The sequence below is a fragment of the Protopterus annectens genome, chromosome 7.part0, assembly GCF_019279795.1.
Source record: "Protopterus annectens isolate FY-2018-M chromosome 7.part0, PAN1.0, whole genome shotgun sequence".
NCBI classification, from domain to species: Eukaryota; Metazoa; Chordata; order Ceratodontiformes; family Protopteridae; genus Protopterus; species Protopterus annectens.
The window spans coordinates 306,252,820-306,271,562 of NC_056739.1; the positions used below are offsets into that span (position 1 = coordinate 306,252,820).

Consider the following 18,743-nt stretch of genomic DNA (forward strand, 5'->3'; position numbering starts at 1 on the left):
CGCAATTGCCTGTGTACATCTAAAGTGTGCAAAATCTTTTCCCTTTATTTTGAGGATCTGCAAAAAACGAGGCAAATGAATAGTTTGGTTTAAAGCCACACTAGAAACCACCTTCGCATAAAGGAAGGATTAGTACGTAATGAAACCCTGTCCTTATGGAAAACCAAAAAGGGCTCTACAGCCATAAGGGCCTGCAACTCAGACACCCTTCTTGCAGAAGTAATAGCCAACAGAAAAGCAGTCTTCCATGACAAATATTTCAATTCAGCAGTAGCTGCAGGCTCAAAAGGTTGTAGAGTAAGTTTTCCAACACAAAATTGAGATCCCAAGCAGGAGTAGGAGCTCTACGTGGGGGTCTTATATTCTTTGCCCCTCTAAGAAACTGCTTGAACAAAGGATGCGAAAACAAAGGTGGGTCACAATCATAGTGAGCTGAAATTGCTGCAGCATGAATCTTTATGGAAGAGAAGGACAAACCTTTGTCCAATAATTCAGTAAGATATTGAAGAGCCACACTCAAATTAGGCTCTGAAATCTCCAAATTCTTTGCTGTACTCCAAAATAAAAATCTCTTCCATTTTTTGACACTCTCCTAGTACTAGGCCTTCTAGCTTCCATAATCACATTTAAAACTTGTTGAGGAAGCTGAGACCTACCGTGCTTCAACACAGAATATGCCAAGCTGTGAGATGAAGAGATTGAAGCTTGACATTGAGCAGATGACCGTCCTTCTGAGAGAACAGATGAGGAATCAGAGGTAAAGGCCATGGAGGCTTCTTTACAAGACTCGTAGAAGTGGGTACCAGTGTTGCGAGGCCAATCTGGAGCTATCAAAATCATCCTTGGCCTGTCTTGTCTGACCTTTAGTAATACCTTTGGAAGAAGAGGTAGAGGTGGAAAGGCATAGACATGAAGGTTTTTCCAACTGAAAGACAGAGCATCCACTTTCCAAGCTGTGTGATGAAACCCCTTTGTGCAATACTTTGGCAGCTGGTGGTTTAGTGGAGAAGCGAACAGATCTATGTCTGGAGTTCCCCATGACACTGTCAATTTCTGAAATACATGAAGATCCAGTTTCCACTCGTGGGGATCCATGATTTGTCTGCTTAATACATCTGCTAGGGAGTTCTGTGCTCCTGGCAGAAACCTTGCCTGAAGAGTCAGTTGCAGGCTTAACGCAGTCTCCCATAAAATCATTGCTTGCCTGCATAGAGGATAAGAATGTGTTCCCCTTGCTTGTTGATGTACCACATGACAGTTGTGTTGTCTGTCAGAATCAACACCTGCCCTGGAAGAAGTAACTCCTTGAACGCCATCAATGCAAACTGGACTGCTAACATCTCCTTCATGTTGATATGTAGATGCTGTAGTCTGGCAGGCCACTTGTCTTGTATCCACTTTCCATTTAGATGAGCTCCCAAAGCAGTGTCCGAGGCATCTGTCGTTAAAATCTGACTCGCCTCTGGCCGGGTCACAGAGAGTCCCTTGTTTAGGTGACATTCCTGAGCCCACCACAAGAATTCCTTTTGAAGGCAAGGTATTATTTGAATGACAGTGTCCAAATCTTGGCAGTGCTGTGTCCATACATTTTTGAGATACCATTGCAGCTTCCTCATATGCAGTTTGGCATTGGGAAGCACCAGAATACAAGATGCCATGAACCCTAATGCTTGAAGGACTGTCCTTGCAGTCAGCACGGACTGATGAGATAGTTGATGGAAGTAAAGTGACAGACTCTTTTGTTTGTCCGGGGTAAAAGGCCATCTGAGCTGCTGTATTCAGTCTCACACCCAGAAAGCACATGTCTTGAGAGGGTACTAGACTGGACTTTATTTCGCTCACAGAATACCCTAGGCATCTTAGCACTGCTATGACATATTCCAGATGCTGTAGAAGGTGTTCCTTTTCTTGAGCCAGAATCAGGCAGTCGTCCAAGTAAGGATAGATTTGAATGCCTTGAAGCCTGAAGTAAGCTATCACTGGAGCCAGAACCTTTGTGAATACTCTGGCAGTAGATAAGCCAAAGGGCAATGCAGAGAACTGATAATGAAAATCTCCAGTTGAAACCGCAGATACTTTCTGCAACTTAGCCTTATAGGCACATGAAGGTAAGCTTCCTTGAGATCCAAAGTTACCATCCAGTGATCCTTGCCCAGCAGAGGTAACAGTTGCTGTAACGTCAACATCTTGAACTTGGGAATGTCCAGATAAGTGTTGAGGATAGATAAATCCAGAATTGGTCTCCACGTGTTCCCCTTCTTTGGTACTAGGAACAGGAGAATAAAATCGAAGCCCCTTTCTGATACAGGGACTGGCTGAATGGCCCCTATCTGGAGTAACTGAGAAACTTGCTTGTGAGCCTCTTTTCTTTGTGGAGGAGGAACATCTGGCATGCCTTTGAAAGGGGCATTGTGTGGAAATAAAATCTGTAACCGTGATGAATAATATCCAGCACCCATCTGTCTTGAGTGATTAAATCCCAATTTTCTTTGAAAAGAGACAAGCTTCCTCCCAAAGGAGCTGCCAGACGAGTCCACTGGCAGCTGAAAAGGCAGGTCATTGGTTCTGCTTACGAAGGACTGACCCCTGCCCTCACCAGAAGTCTGAGCAGGTGAACTGTCTGATCTAGGCCTAAACCTTGAGCCCTGCCCCTACCACGTCTAGACCTACCCCTAGACTGGGAACCATAAGCAGGATATGTCCACCCTTAGCAGGCCAATTTCTACTAAACTGAGGCTGCACCTGCAAAAATCTTTAACAGTCTGCATAGACTTAGCTTTGTCCTCCATTTTCTTTAAACTGCTTCCACAGGCGGTCCAAACAACACATCAGACTGTAAAGGAGCATCCAAAATCCTAGTCTTAACATGCTCAGCTAAATTCTGATCCTTCAACCAGGCATGTCTGCGAAGAACAGAACTAGTAGCAGCCACCCTCGAGGAGGCCTGAACAGCATCAAAACCACACTGCAAAGAATGCTTACCCACTTGTTCAGACACATGAACCAAATCCAGCAATTCTTTACTCAATACCTTCCGCCAAAGCATCCACCTTAGATTTCAATTGTGAAAGGAGATAATTTTGATATTTCAGCATATGAAACTGACAATTCAACGCCCTCATGGCTAGAGTGGAAGAAGTATATACTTTCTTACCCCACCTATCCAAAGCCCTTGCCTCTTTATCAGAGGGTACAGGATTTTTAACCACAGAAGCTTTAACACCTTTAGGCCCCTGAGAAACAGTTTCTGGGTCCGCCCTGGGACTCTTAAACAAATACTTATGAGCTTGGGCACCCTATAATACCTATCAGGCTTAACAGGAGCAGGAGGCAAGGAGTCAGGGTTCAGAGAAGCCTCTGCAAAAACATCCTCCACCACATTCAACACAGGAGGAATAGCTAAGGGCCTATGCTGGGGCAAAACAAGAATTCCCTAAGCCTTTTTCTGGAGTCAGAGTAATCTTGACCTTCCCATTTAAAGTGCTCCCTCATGGAGTGAAGAGTCTCTGAAAATGAAAAATCCTCAGGAGGAGAAGCTGAAGGAGTGGAATCATCCACATCAGAATCAGAATAAGTAGTGAACTCTTGCAAGTCTTCCACAGAAGACTCTGAAGCCTGTGAACACTGTTCAAAACTATCAAACTCCTGTTCCACCCTAGGCCTCTTATCAGGTGGGGGCATAGAACCTCTAATCAGAGTAATCAAATCTTCTGCCATTTTAAGCATATGTTTCTTAGGCACAGAGCCCAATGCTAGGAATGCTAGAGAAGCCCCACAGAAGCTGAACTTGGCCTACCTCTAAAAGAAGCTTTGGCAACAGAAGGAGAGGCCCTAACTACCTTGGGAAGAGAGGGAAGAACAGTTACCTGAGAAGCCCCTCAGCCTGGCCTACCTCCTGAGAGGGCACATCCTGTAACAGTAAAGTATCTGCCTGAGACTCCATAGAGACTCCTGGCAAAACCCCTGGCTCCCCTGAGCCTTCTAAAGGACCGACGTCCGGGACTGCCGGTTCCTCACCCCTAGGCTTCACTGTTTTGTCCTTGCGCTTCTTGGATGAAGGCGCCGGAGCATCCGACGGCATATTATAATTGCAACGCTTCCCAAACACTAACCTAGCACAATCAAGCCTCCTCTTAATAGCGCTTGTTAAATCTAGCACAAGAGCAACCAACAACGCGTGCTCAGGCCCTAAACAAGGTATACACAATGTATGATAATCCTATGCGTATCTGCTTCCCACAAGAAATACAGTTATTCACTTTTTCTGACATCCGTTAAATACTGAGGCAAGAAAAACCAAAATGTTCCAACGGTTACTTAGCCAACTCTGTTTTCGGTCTGAAACTCCGGTTCGAAAATCTCAGAACGCCAACCTGCACTCGCAAAATTGCTTCTGCATCGGACCATGCGGCAAAAAAGACTGAGGAAATGACGTCGGTCATGCGCATTAGTACCCTGACGTACTGACGTCAGTCTAAGGCGCCATGACCGACGTCAGCCTTATACTCTGGTATTCGGGCCGACTGGGACGCGGACTATACCCAATAGTCAGGACTGCAGCAAGGGAAGACGAAGAACATCTGGCAATTTAATGCTCTCATAGCCAGAGTTGCTGAGGTGTACATTTTCTTTCCCCATCTATCTAGGGCTCTGGAATCCCTTTCAGAGGGCACAGGATGTTTAGCCATAGAAGCTTTTTCTCCCTTAGGACTCTGGGAAATTGTTTCTGGGTCAGCTACAGGGCTTTTATAAAGGAATTTGTGCGAGTCAGGTACTCTGTAGTTATCTGTCTGGTTTGGCTGGAGCAGGAGGTAGAGAGTCTGGATTTAAACTAGACTAAGTAAACATCATCCACAATATCTAAAACAAGAGGGATAGCAAGAGGTCTGTGCTGGGGTAGTAAAAGGAACTCTCGGAGCCTTTTCTTAGAATCTGAGTAATCCTGGCCTTCCCAGTGGAATGTTCCCTCATGGTATGTAAAGTTTCCCCAAAGGAGTAGTCTTCAGGGGGAGATGCTGAGGGAATAGAGTCTTCAGAATCAGAATCTTCATAAGGTGGAAAAGTGTAATCCTGTTCCTCAGAAGAATCTGAGGGGAGAGAAACCTGGTCAGAGGATGCATAATCCTCCTCTTGTCTTGGTCTTTTATCAGGAGGGGGATGGGAACCCCTGATAAGGGTTATCAAATCTTCAGCCATCTTAAGCATCTGTTTCTTAGGCATGGGGCCTTGAACTGTAGACTGATGTACAGTTTTCTTAGGTTTTAAAGGAGTTTTAAGCTTAGCATAAGATTTAATGGTGAGAGTAGTTGGTCTGAAGACACCTTCTGCAAGCGAAGGTGTTTCCACTGCACCGGTGTCTACTTCTGCTCCGGTGTCGGTAGACGGCTGCGTCGGCCTAGTAGGCTCCGCTTGGGAATCCGCAGCTGTCTGGGATTCCAGTTCTGCGGTCGTCAGGGGCTGCGTAGGCGCCCCACTGAAAACCGGAGAACCGGCGACAGGCCCAGCTGAGGCCTCGGGGTCTGGCTTATTCCTAGGCTGCCTGTCCTTATCCTTGCGTTTTTTATGAATGGCACCCGTCAGCTGCTCCGACGGCATGATATAATTAAATTTCCTACCAAAGTAATGCCGTGCGAAGTCAAAACGGCGTTTGATAGTTCGTTTATTAAACCTAGCGCAAAACCGACAACCTGTGACGTTGTGGTCTGGGCCTAGGCAAGGAATACAATAGGAATGGAAGTCCTTATGAGGTATTTGCTTTCCACAAGAAATGCAATTGTTAACTTTTTCTGACATCGGACTGAGGCAAGAAAATGTTCCCCAATGGGGTACTTAGCTTTATTGAAGACTTCGGACTAAAATTCAAATCGAAAATCTCCGGTGTCAGCCGACCGGCACTTGCGAACTGCTTCTGCTTCGGGCACCGCGCGGCAAGAAAGACTGAAGAAAATGGCGTCGGATGCCTCTTATATACCCCTGGCGCACTGACGTCAGGGAAGAAGCGACAGCAACCGACACCGGACCAAGACTTTGGAATTCGGGCCGACTGCGGGACCGCCTGACGGCAGGATAACCCAAGTGTGATGACTGCAGCAGGGTAACATGATGAACATTGTTAGATATTTCCTGTAACTGGGATAGATACAAATATGAAGATAGGCATCCTTTATATCTATTGAGACCACAAAGGCCTGTGGTAAGATCAAGGGGAACAGGGTTCGTCATGTGAGCATCCTGAAGGTGGGTACTTTTAGGTAGGTGTTTAAGAAGGAGAGATCTAACATGGGTCTCCAGGGGCCTTCTTTTCTTGGGACTAGGGACAACATGGAATAGAACCTCTTGCCTCTTTGATGCATGGGAACATGTTGAATGGTGCCTTGATCCAGCAGGCTTTGTAGCACCTGTGGAAACAGTGGTGGTAGTTGTCTGGGTGGTTGGAGAATGTGCCCGAAGGGCGGTAGAGAATCCCAGACCACGAAATATCCATTTTCTTATGATGGAAAGTACCCATGAATCTTGAGTAATGTTTTCCCAGTCTGGACTTGATAGAGAGAGACGTAGAGAAAGGGGAGAGGGGGCAATGGGGTCCAAATAGTCAAATGGACTCTGATCTGTCTGGAAAGGCTGTTTTGGAAGTGGGGTTTGTTGAGGAGTCCTAAATGGTGGTTGCCTATTTCCAGATCTCTTAGTCTTAGATTGAGCTGGCCTGGATTTTCACCTGAGAAAAGCTGGCTTGGAAAGGTAATTTCTCTGGAATTTTGGGACAGGGGATACCAGAAGGTGTGAAGTCCTTCATCTCCTTACCCTTCTGCAAGGTTTTGAAAAGGTCAGCAGCCGCAGTGCCAAGCAGGGCTTCATTGTTCAGGGGAGCATCCATCAATTTGGATAAGATATCCTCTGGCAAAAGTTGTAGCCTTAGCCCTGCAAATCTCCTAAGGACAGACCCTGAAGCAGCTGACCTAGCGGAAGCCTCTGTGGCATCACATCTACATTTAATTGAATGCCTGGTGACCAGAGTGGTTGTACCAAGCAAGGATGTAGCTAGAGCTTTATTCTCAGATTTGGGAAGGTCAGAAATAATTTTAGATACTGTGACAAGAGCTCTAATGAGTGTTTTGTCATGAGAGTTCAGTAGTTGACTGCCCTAAAAGCAAGGGTGGCAGACATATATACTTTCTTGCCCAGTCTCTCCTCTGCTGTCCTTGTCAGAAGGCAGCAAGGCGGTTTGAGGGAAGACGCCTTGAGGGTTTGCCTGAAGACACAGTGATGACTGATGGATCAGCTGAGGGTGCTCTGAATAAAAGCTTTTAGGCACCTTCTAAAATCTGGAGAAGTTGTTTTCACAGAGGAGCTAGAATTAAATTAATTTGCCACTGAGCGTTTTGTACTTCATTGGAATCCTGGTTGTTTTACCTTATAAAATCTATCTTTTTTTTTTTTGGTAGGTGCAGAAGACTGTGCATCTGGAGTCTTATTAGAAGATAGAAAACATCTAAGAAAGCAGGAAGGCTAGGGGGAATAGATGAGGGGCTGTGGGTGTCCACTTGCAACAAGTCATATTAACATTCTTGAATATCTGTCATTTCAGTGCATTCCCACTTGAAATGCTCCTGCATCCTGGTCAAGGTGTCACTAAAAGAAATCTCCTCTGCTGGAAAATCAGCCCCATTAGAATCTTCCTCTGGGAAGGCATAATCTAGTGGAAAGGGGATCTGGGCTGAATATGCCAGTGACTAATCATAAGAAGAATGTTCCTCTTCTGAAGAAGTTTCTTCCCTTACCCTCTTTTGAGGAGAAGTCCAGAGGAAGGTAGGACTGTAATCCTGAAGGGGGTCAGACAGACATGACAGCATTAAATATGCTTTGAGAAAAGGCTTGCCAATCCTTTTGAGGCGCAGAAGGAAGGGAGAAATGTTAAGTCTTTTGTTTCTTTTTACTAGGATAGGACGGTCGGAATCCCCCTAGGGCCTTCAGAAATAATGAGTCTGGGTTTCCCTTGGAAGTCCGATATGGATGCCTGCGTTACCTCCAAGGATGTGCTGCTATCCTGCTCCATGGGTGCCTCCATTACGAGTTCATACTGTGGTTCAGATGATGGCCCTGATCGAAGCTCTGGACTGGTGATCATTTCTGGAGAGACGTCTGGCACTGGAGGTGCAGCTGAAGCTTCCAGCCTGGGTTTCTTGGCCTTCAGCTTCACTAACGACTCAGCCTCCGAGCCCAAGGAACTCTCCATCCTTGTAGCGAGAAATTTTAACCACTGCTTTTCTAAGTAGATGGAAAGGGAATTAAGCCTATTCCTTAAGGTTTTGGGGATGATGGATTGGTAAATAGAGCAGGCCTTATGCTCGTGGGAAGGCCCAAGACAGAAAAGGCATTGTTGATGGTTGTCCTTATGTGGAATCCGACGTCCACATTGGCATTTGCCCTTCTTGGATGACACTAAACTTAATATACAAAATCAAAATCTAAAAAAGGATTCCCCAACGGGGCACTTATCTGAGACACGGAAGCTGAAATTTCTTTGGCAATCAGACCAAACATATGGAAGATGCATTCTATCTGGCAGCAAAGAAGTTCTGGGGATGGTGAGTGCATATGTCGCTTTTATGGCCTATGTCCGATAGCAACCTAAGTGCAACATACCACACACCTTTGGCACTAAAGACTTTTGTATACTGGCCGACATCAGGTCGCTTGGCAGGCAATCTCCCTCACGTAAAGAATACTGCAACAGCAGAATAGAACAACATCCTTTGTGTTGCAGGAGCAGGTCCACTCTGTGAAGTAAGCTGTAGTGATGATTCTTGATCGGGTGGTAGAGAAGGAAGAAACAGTGCTGCCTAGGCCAAAAGGGAGTCATCAACAAGATTTTTGGTCTGTCCCTCTGGATCTTTAAAAATATCTTGAGAAGTAAATGCAGAAGGGGATAGCATAAACAAATCTTTCTTCTCAAGGGAAGGACATGACATCTGTCCTCCATGCCAAAGGGTAAGGAGTCCTAGATAAGAAAGTAGCTGCCTGTTGCGAGGGGAGGCAAATGAATACAGTTGCGGAATACCTAATTTCTGGACCACATCTAGGAAGACCTCCATATTCAGCATCCATTCAAGATGATCTTCCCATGATCTGCTTGGAAAGTCTGCCAAGACGTTGCCCTGAGAAGTAAAGTAAACTGCTTGTAGGAGCGATTTGCTTTTATGGTCTGTTCCTATCCTAGAAGAGCCAGTCTGCACAGCTGATGAGACTGAGTCCCCACTCCATTTGTTTATGTGCCACTGGACTGTATTGTTGTCTGTGAAGATTCTGAGAGGAACTGGTGACTGTGTGCGAGAGAAAATTTGCAGGACCTGAAACAGTGCTAGCTCTTCCTTCACAGTGATTGGTCCTGTTCTTGGATGTGATAGCCACTGGCCTTGAACTCCCAGAAAGCCCCGTCCATACCCCCAGGGTATGTATGACCCCCATCTGTATGCAGGTGCTGGGAAGGCATCGTCGATTTGAAAGGAAGGCCTGGGTTGAGTTTAGTCCCGATATCCAGCACAGAAATTCTTTCTTTAGAAAGGGAAGAAGTGGAATCCGAGACTTCAGAGGATGGCAATGCTAAGACCAGATAGATGTTAGGTACCACTGGACCTTTCCCATACAGACAGTTTTGAGAAAGGCAGCATGGATATGGAAGCTGCCACAAATCCCAGGGTCCTGAAAAGTTCCCTTGCAGGACAAGACTGAAGGTGCAACAAGGATTGACAGCAGTTGGAGAGGGCCTTTCCTATCTGGCAGGAAGGCTTTTGCATGAAGTGCAAGTCCAGCCTGATGCCCAGTAAGCTACGGTCTTGTGAAGGATTCAATGTGGACGTTAAGTTTACTCTGAACCCCAGACTTTGCAGGAGGGTGACAGTGAAGCTGAGATGCTGTAGAACAATCTCTTGAGAGGCTGTCTATATTTAGAGGTCATCTAGATAAGGGAATAGTTGGATTCCTTGAACTCTGCAGAAGGCAATGGCTGGTGTAAGGCACTTTCTGAAGACCGTGGGAGCTGTAGACAGCCCAAAGGGTACAACAGAGAACTGAAAGTGAGATGAACAAGCAGAAAATTTTAGAAATTTTCTGAAAGAATGGTGATTGGGGATGTGTTGATAAGCATCCTTCAAGTCCAATGATACCAGGAAAGCTTGAGGAAGAACGGAAGGTAAACAGTATGCATTGACAATTTTCAGAATGAGGAGACCTTCAGAAAAGTACTGATATGGGATAAATCCAGTAAAGGTCTCCATTTTCCTTTTCAGGGTACCAGCAATGGAATAAAAGCTTCTTCCCCATGTACTGTTGAGTAACAGGGTTGACTGTACCTTGTTTTGCAGGTCTTGTAGGAAAGGAGGTAAAATGTTTACTTAATTAGGAGAGGGTGGTGGGACACATTTGAATGGTAGAACATCCTTCAAAGACATCCTGGAACCATGCTGGATGACAGAAAGAACATACTGACCTGAAATTATGAGCTGCCAGGTCGAAAGGGAGGTGGGTCAGTATTTTTGATACAGGGAGGGATGGACCAAGGGAAACAAGTGGAGGGAGAAAATAGGTTGTTTCGTCTTGGAAAGGTGGCATCCTAGACTTTGAATTTCTGTCTGGTTTATCCTGCAATCTCTTTCTAAGCATTTTTTAACCTGCTGTGGTGACCTAGAATCCATGCGAGAAGGAAGTGGGCTTGCCCAGGTAGTTTCTCCGATATCGGGGGACTAAAGTTAGAAATATTTGTCTGAAGTCCTGCATAATTTTCCATTGTGCTTGCTAAATAAGTTGGCTGCTTCGGGGCCAAATAATAGGCCCCTAACTAAGGGGGGAATCCAGGAGTTTAACATTTATATTCGAAGTTAAACACTGAATGATGCCATGCATACCCTTCTAATGGCAACTCCAGTAGCAGCTGTTCTGGAAGAAGATTCCACTGTCTCACTACTGCACGTAATGCTATGCCTTGCTACTTGAGAAACCACAGCCACCATAGACATAGCTTTTTATTTAATGTCAGGCACTTCCAAAGATGACGGTTTTATTCTAATCAGTCAAAATAGACAATGAATATTTTGGTATTTGAGTCGGGTACTTCACTGATCTGAAAGCCAGAACAGAGGAGGTGTATTCCTTTTTTCCATATCTATCTACTGCCCTGTTGTTGTTGTCTGAGGGAAAAGCATTAGCAGCAGGTAAAAGTTTAGATGGCTTGTCAGTTGAAATAGAAAAGTCCAAGGGATCTACCAAAGGATTTTAATATAGCAGCTTAAACATCCTGAGGCACTTTATAGAGAAAGCACAGTTGTGTACACTTACCATAAAATGTAGATGTTCAAGTGTATTCACTGTTGCAGTCATCACCTGTGGGTTATCCCTGCAGTGGTAGCAATTAGACGGTCCGAATACAGAGTCAATGTTTTTCTGCATCAGCTGCTGTCTCTTGCTGACTGACGTCAGGTCGTCAGTGCTATAAAGGAAGGCAGCCAACGCCATTACATCAGTTTTTCTTGCCCTAACCAGAGGCCCAAGTGTACACAACTGTACTATGTTCTTTGTGTTTCACTGTTGCAGTCATCACCTGTGGGAGGATTCCCAAAGCTGGAGGAGAGGGATGGTAGGATTAGTAAGAGACCTAGGAATGGGTCAGCATGCCCTGCAGAACTGCAGAGGCAAACCCTGCCCTAGCCTTAGGGAACAGAGGTAGGTGGTAATGCTTGGTAAAGGCATGGACAGACGTCCAGGTGGCAGCTTCCAGGATGTCCCTGGTGGGAATCCTCTGAGGAATGCTGTGGAAGTGGAGGCTGCCCTAGTGGAATGGGTTCAAATAGACGGAAGGGGGGGGGGGTTCCCATACAATCTGTAGCAGAAATGGATACAGTGTGATATCCATTTGGAAATGGTTGTTTGGAAATGGGCTTCCCCTCTGCCCCTGGGGCAAAGCTGACAAACAGCTGGGTTTGTTTTCCTGAAGGGTTTAGTATGGTCCAGATAGTATCTGAGCTGTCTGTGCATGTCTAGTGAGTGCAGAATTCTTTTCCCCTTGTTTTGAGGGTTAGGAAAGAAGGTGGGTCGATGTATGGCCTGGCTGAGAGTTACATTAGATACCACCTTGGGCATAAAGGAGGGATTAGTCCTCAGGGAGACTGTCTGCATGGAAGATGATGAAGGGGTCAATGGCCATCAGTACCAGAAGTTCTGAAACCTTTCTGGCTGAGGTAATATCTAGGAGAAAAGCAGTCTTCCAGGAGAGGTATCTTAGTTCTGCTGAAGCAGTAGGTTCAAGGGTGGTAAGGTTAATTTTTCAAACCATAGTTCAGGTCCCAGGCTGAAACGAATGGCCTTCTGGAAGGTCTGATATTAGAAGCTCCTCTGAGGAATTGTTTAATCAAAGGATGGGAGAACAGGGGCTGTTCTGTATCAAAATGAGCTGAAATGGCTGAGGCGTGGATTTTAATAGAGGAGAAGGAGAAGCCACTATTAAGTAGCTCCGCTAGGTAATCCAGGATAAGAGGGATGGAAGATTGTGAGGTACTGGCCCCTCTGGACTAGCTCCAGGAGGAGAATCTTTTCCATTTTCCTGCATAAGATTTTCTGGCGCTGGGCCTTCTGACCTCTGTGATAATGTCTACAACCTGTTTAACAGGAGCCCCTTGTTTGCCTTTAGAGTATTAGTCATGCTGATAGTTTGAGAGTCTGCAAGACTGGGTGCAGCACCCCCCCCCCCCCCGAGTCAAGAGGTCTGAGATCAGGAGAAGCTGCCTTAGAGGCTGTAAGGTCAGGGTTCGCAGTAAAGGGTACCAATGTTGCCTAGGCCAATCTGGAGCAATGAGGATGGCCTTTGGTCTCTCCTCCCTTACTGTGATCAGTACCTTGGGAATAAGAGGCAGAAGAGGAAATGCATACACAAAGAGGGTGTTCCAGGGGAAGGTCAAGGCATCCACCTTCCACGCTAGGTGGTGACACTCCCTGGTACAGAATTTCTGCAGTTGATGGTTGAGATGCAAAGCAAAGAGATCCACCTGCAGGGTCCCCCACTCCTGAGTGATTTGTAAAAAGATTTTTCTGTGGAGCTGCCATTCATGGGGGTCCAGTAAGTTTCTGTTTAAGTGGTCGGTATTGGGCTATTAGGTGTAATCCCATGGAAGAGGCAGTCAGCCAGTGGTTCATGGCTAGCCTGCACAGAGGGTAAGATTGGATCCTTCTCTGTTTGTTGATGCACCACATTACTGTGATGTTGTCTGTTTTGATCAGGAGAATCCCTGGCTTGAGATGGGGTTCGAAGGATGTCAGCCTTTTGTACTGCCATCATTTCCTTCTGGTTGATGTGCAAGGGAAGGAGCTGGGCATCCCAAAGACCTTGGGTGCACCTGCCTTCTAGGTGAGCACCCCAAGCTATGTCTGAGGCGTCTGTGGTAATGGTTTGCCCGGTTGGGCGGAGGGTGACGGGAAAGACCCTTATTCTGGTTACAGGCCCCTGCCCACCAGAGAAATTTGGCCCTTATACAGGGGATCAGAGGGAGAGAGGTCTCTAGAGGTTGAGAGTGCTGACACCAAAGGTTCTTTAGGTACCAATGAAGTTTTCTCATGTGAAGCCTGTCCAGAGGAATTAGAAGGATGCAAGATGCCATGTACCCATAGACTTGCAGGAACTTCCTCGCAGTGAGGTGACTTCTGGAAGCCAGCTGGGTAAAACAGAGAGACAGGAAGCTCTGCTTTTTTGGGGATAGGAAGGCCATTTGGGATGCTGTGTCCAGCAGTGCTCCCAAGAAAATGATCTTCCTGGAGGATGTTTGCTTTGATTTCTTCTCGTTGAAGGTGTACCCTAAGGAGGTTAGGAGGGTTTTGACAAAGAGGAGGTCCTTGAGGAGCTTTTCTTTGCAATCTGCCTGAATGAGGCAGTCACCCAGATAAGAGTAAATCTGTATATTTTTCTATCTGCAAAAAGCTATGGCCGGGGCTAAGCATTTGGTGAATACCCTGGGAGCAGTAGATAAGCCAAAGGGTAGCAGAGAGAACTAAAAGTGTTGTGAGCCTGCTCTGAAGTGAAGGAATTTCCTGCAGGATTCCCTTATGTGGATGTGGAGGTAGGCATCTTTTAGATCTATGGTAACTAAATGGGCATTTTTTGTCAGCATAGGCAGCAGCTGCTGCAAAGTTAGCATTCTGAATTTGGGAACCACCAGGAAGGTGTTCAGAATGGATAGATCCAGGATGGGGTGCCAAGTGCCCTCTTTTCTGGGAACAAGGAATAGTCTGGAATAAAAGCCTTTGCCTGTTTGATCAGAGGGGACAGGAGGGGATATGAGAGTTTGGACTTGTTTCAATGCCTCTGCCCACTGATTTGGAAGCAAGTTTGGTTACCCTCTTGGAATTAGAGTTTGTTGAAGGAGAATTTGTATCCCTGAAAAATGACAAGACCCATTGGTCCTTGTTGCAGAAAGCCAATTTTCTTTTCAGAGGGACAGCCTTCCTCCTAGTTTTTGGCGAGTGAAAAAAGGCAGAAGGGGGAGAGGGAGTCTTCGAGAGCTTTTGCCATAGAGGGATGGCTTACAACTCCCTGCCTTTGGAGCGGAAGTGGTCCACTGTTTAAGTTCTCTGTTGTCCCTGGAATAGGAGTCTGGGTGGTCTGTCCCTGCGGGGCTTACCTTGCCCCTGTCTGCTAGGTCCAAGAAAAGACCAGTGCTTTCAGGGAAAATTTCTGCTAAACCTAGGAGGTTGTACCTGAAAGAAATCTTTTACTGTTTGCATAGATTTTGCTTTGTCTTCCATCTTTTTAAGCAACTCTTCTGCTTTTACTCCAAACAAGCGGTCCTTATTCATGGGTGCATCAAGTAATTTAGATTTGACATGATCAGGGAATGTCTCCTAATGACGGATCCTGACACTGCCGCCCTGCTTGAGGCTTCTAGGACGTCATGTCCACAGGGTAATGAGTGTTTGGCCACTTGACAAGTAGAGTGCAGTAAATCTGCTAACTCTTTCAAATTGGCACTGTCAGGAAAGGTTGAAATCTTTTGTTTTAATAGTTACAAAGTGTGTTGTTGATATTTTAACATGTGGAACTGACAGTTGAGTGCTCTGACAGCTAAGGTTGCAGAGGTGTATACGTTTTTACCCCACCTGTCCAGAGCTCTGGAGTCCTTGTCAGAAGGAATAGGATTCTTTGCAGAACTAGCCTTAGCTCCTTTTGGTCCCTGTGTAATTACCTCTGGGTCTGCAGCAGGATTTCTATACAGGTATTTGTGAAAATCAAGTACTCTAATACCCATCAGGTTTTCTGGGAGCAGGTGGGAGGGCGTCAGGAGCTAAGCTGGATTCATGCAAGACATCATCAACCACTTCTAAGATTGGGGGATGGCCAAGGGTCTGTGCTGGGGCAGGTCTAGAAACTCTCTTAGTCTTTTCTTAGACTGAGGGAAGTCCTGGGATTCCCAGTGGGAATGTTCCCTGAGGGTGTGAAGGGTTTCCCCAAAGGAAAAATCTTCTGATGGGAAGGCAGAAGGAATGGATTCCTCTGCATCTGAATCCTCATAAGCAGTCAGAGGTTGTTGTTCCTCTTCAAAATCTGAATAATCAGACTCCTTAGAATCCTGTTCTGTCAGTAGTTCAGGAGAAAGGTCTCTTTTCCTTTTAGAAGTTATGGAATGACTACCCCTGATAAGGGTGATAAGATCCCCCACCATTTTAAGCATTTGAGCTTGGGGTGATGGAGCAGGAGTAAAATGGTGGCTAGAAGTAGTTTTCCTAAGAGTGGCCTTGCTTCTAGGCCTATTAGTATCCATCGGTCTGAGATAAAAGGTAGTTGGATGAGAAGACGTCCGTTTTTGTCTAGATTCGGCAGGGCGAGAAACCTCCTTGGAAGCCGGTGCCCGAGTCGCTGCTCCAGACCCAACCAAGACAGAGACAACCAAAGCCGCAGAAGAAGATGATTTCTGCGGCATGCCAGACTCCGAAAGGGTCTCAGTAGAGGCCTGTGAAGGTATCGAATCGGACATCAGGGGCTGCGAAGGCGCCTCACTGAATTCCGGAGAACTGATTACCTCCTTAGCGGTAGAGTCGTCAGAAGGCTTAGCCTTGTGTGGTCTGTCTCTATATTTATCCTTACTTTTTTTTCGGAATGTCTACGGATTGCTGGCTGACGGACGACATTTCGGAATGCAAAGACGGAAGACGAAAATACCTGGCTACAATATGAGCCCTATGATGAATAGTTCTCGCGTTAAAGAGGGCACAGAACCGGCAATGGGGGACGTCGTGGTCTGGGCCTAAACAAGTGATGCAGTATAAATGGAAGTCTCGGTGTGGGATTTGCTTTCCACAGGCGAGACAATTAACTTTTTCGGACATCCGTTAGTGCAAGAAAAAAGGATCCCCAAAGGGGTACTTAGCTTTAGACATTTTCAGTTGTAATTCAAACTCTGGTAGCGACCAACTGGCATACTTGCAAAAACCATTGACTCTGGTATTCGGGCTGCCCAAGGGCTACCACAGCAGGGATAACCCACAGGTGATGACTGCAACAGTGAAACACGAAGAACATCATATCAATCCTTTCAGTTGGTGGAAGTTGAGAATCAGGTGCAGTGGAAGTGGATACAAAGGCACCCAGAAAATCTTCTAAAACAGGAGAGAGAGAGATGCAGGCGAAGGGGTGTCTACTTCCAGCATCTTTTTTGTACATTAAATATTTGTCTGGATTCACACTTAAAATGATGCATCATCTTAGTTACGGTTTCCCCAAAGAAGACAATCTACAAAAGAATTAGGGGATACAACATTCTCATCAACAGAGGCAACCTAGCCTGGGGAGTAAATCTAGGATGAGTAGGCCGGGGAAAGTTCATCTAAATCAAATTCTGCCTCATCTTCTTCAGAGGATAACAAAAGTAGTCTCTCTCTCTCTCTAGTGACAGGAGGAGAAGCAGAAGAATGAAAAGATGGTGGCTTGAGAGCCAAAACAACCTTAAATAGGCCTTTGGATAACTCCCATCCACTTCTTTTCCTAGTATGTCTGAGAAGAGAAAACATTGTTTTGCTTTTGTTACTTCTAGGTAGTAAAGTCTGCTTTAACTAATCGGGGCAGATCCGAACCCTGACGTACTTTAGACCCTGGTACCCTTGAGTAGAGCATGCCTAGGTCAAACTTCTGCAAGATGGGGGGGTTGATTCTGTAATATGCTGGATGCCTAGCATATTACTGGTAGTAACTGTTGCCTTTGAGTGGTGTGTACCAATGACCACTTTTTTTGACTCATGGATGCCCTTACTTAACACAAAAAAGGAAGCATCACCCTTGTTTAATAAAATATGGATGTTAAAAACCAAATGCGCGTGCAGAGCTCTCCAGACCAACCAACTGCTGCAGTGTTTTTGCTCAGGGGTTGGGCTATAACCTGAGTGGGCAATTTCCTTTTCTGGGGCGTTAGCAGAGGCCTCTGTCCAACCAGGCAGCAGAATCAGGGCTACAAAAGTGCCTCAAATACACCAGAGGTCCTTGAGCCTAGGGTGGCCTTCTGGCTTAACGTACAAGTCATCAGCCTCCTGAGATTCCTTTTCTCTTTCGTGTTTCTTCTCTAGTCATTTTAAGTGGGCAGCCACCCGGGGCAGTGTAAACCTTGGCTCAAGATGATTGTCACCGCTGAAATGACGCCCTGACCCCATGTGCAAAAATGGGAAATGGGGTTGTGAATGGATGGATGCACAGATGACTTGGCTGCACCATAACTACCTTGAGGAAGGCATGTAGCTTTTCTTGGTTCATACAATCCGGCAGATCTGACTGCTTGCATGATGGTCTTCTCAGTGCACCAACCAGGACAAACCCAAACTATGAAAATCTTTGCGATAGTCATTAGCTTTAGAAACTGGCATTTATAGCCATGATGTCAGAGAGCTGCTCAGCTACAAACACACACATGCACACAAATTTATAATACGCACCCTGCTAGGCAAAAAAAAAAAAAAAAATTGTATCTGTACTCTGGAAGTCAAGGAAAACAAAAAGATCACATAGACCCACAAACTTTCTCATATTGCAGCAGACAAAAAGTGAATATGGTGTGGGCAGACATCCCTCTTACAACACAGACATGCTGACATCCAGGTGTAAGGGCATCTGCCTGGCCAGCTTGCGTGGGTGGTGAAAATCAAGTCAGAATGAATGTTGATTCTTCTGCAGCAAAAGTCCCAAATGTTATTGCTACTGCAGCAATAAACAGTAAGTATGGTGATCAACGATGAACATTTAAATTCCTCTACTTCCAAAAATTTCTGAAAGCAAATGTATTTCTTATATTTTTCCACTTTAATACCACATATCTGTGGATTAGTCAGGACACGTAGCACAGGCTTTGAGAATGTCGTCTACTCTTCGTCAGTTATACATTTCAACTGAAAACTCTAAAATAAATGTGTAGAAAGTGCCATGCAGATAACCCCTGAATCAAGGTAAAATGCCTTTCCTGCTCCAGGAAGGCTTGCAGATCTGAGGCGCAGGGAGGCAGTATCTTTTTGGTGAAAGTAGCACAGTGCTCATGGATGGAAATGTGGTGTCCCTCCTCAAAGAAAAGAGGTGTATCAAATGTAATCAGTCTTCTAGAGGCACACATATTTCTTAACTTTTACTGTATGACCCACAACAACCCAGTATTATTATACAATGCGGTAATAACTATCTGTAAATAACAGAATTTCAGTCAAATAAAAATACAACAATTAAAAAGGCTACC

General features: G+C 45.6%; 1 protein-coding gene across 1 annotated transcript in view; it reads right to left on the reverse strand.

Moving 5' to 3' along the window:
• The window catches only part of NUCKS1 (nuclear casein kinase and cyclin dependent kinase substrate 1), a 927,319-nt gene that overhangs the window by 519,256 nt on the left and 389,320 nt on the right, over positions 1–18,743 (reverse strand). The window lies entirely within an intron of this gene.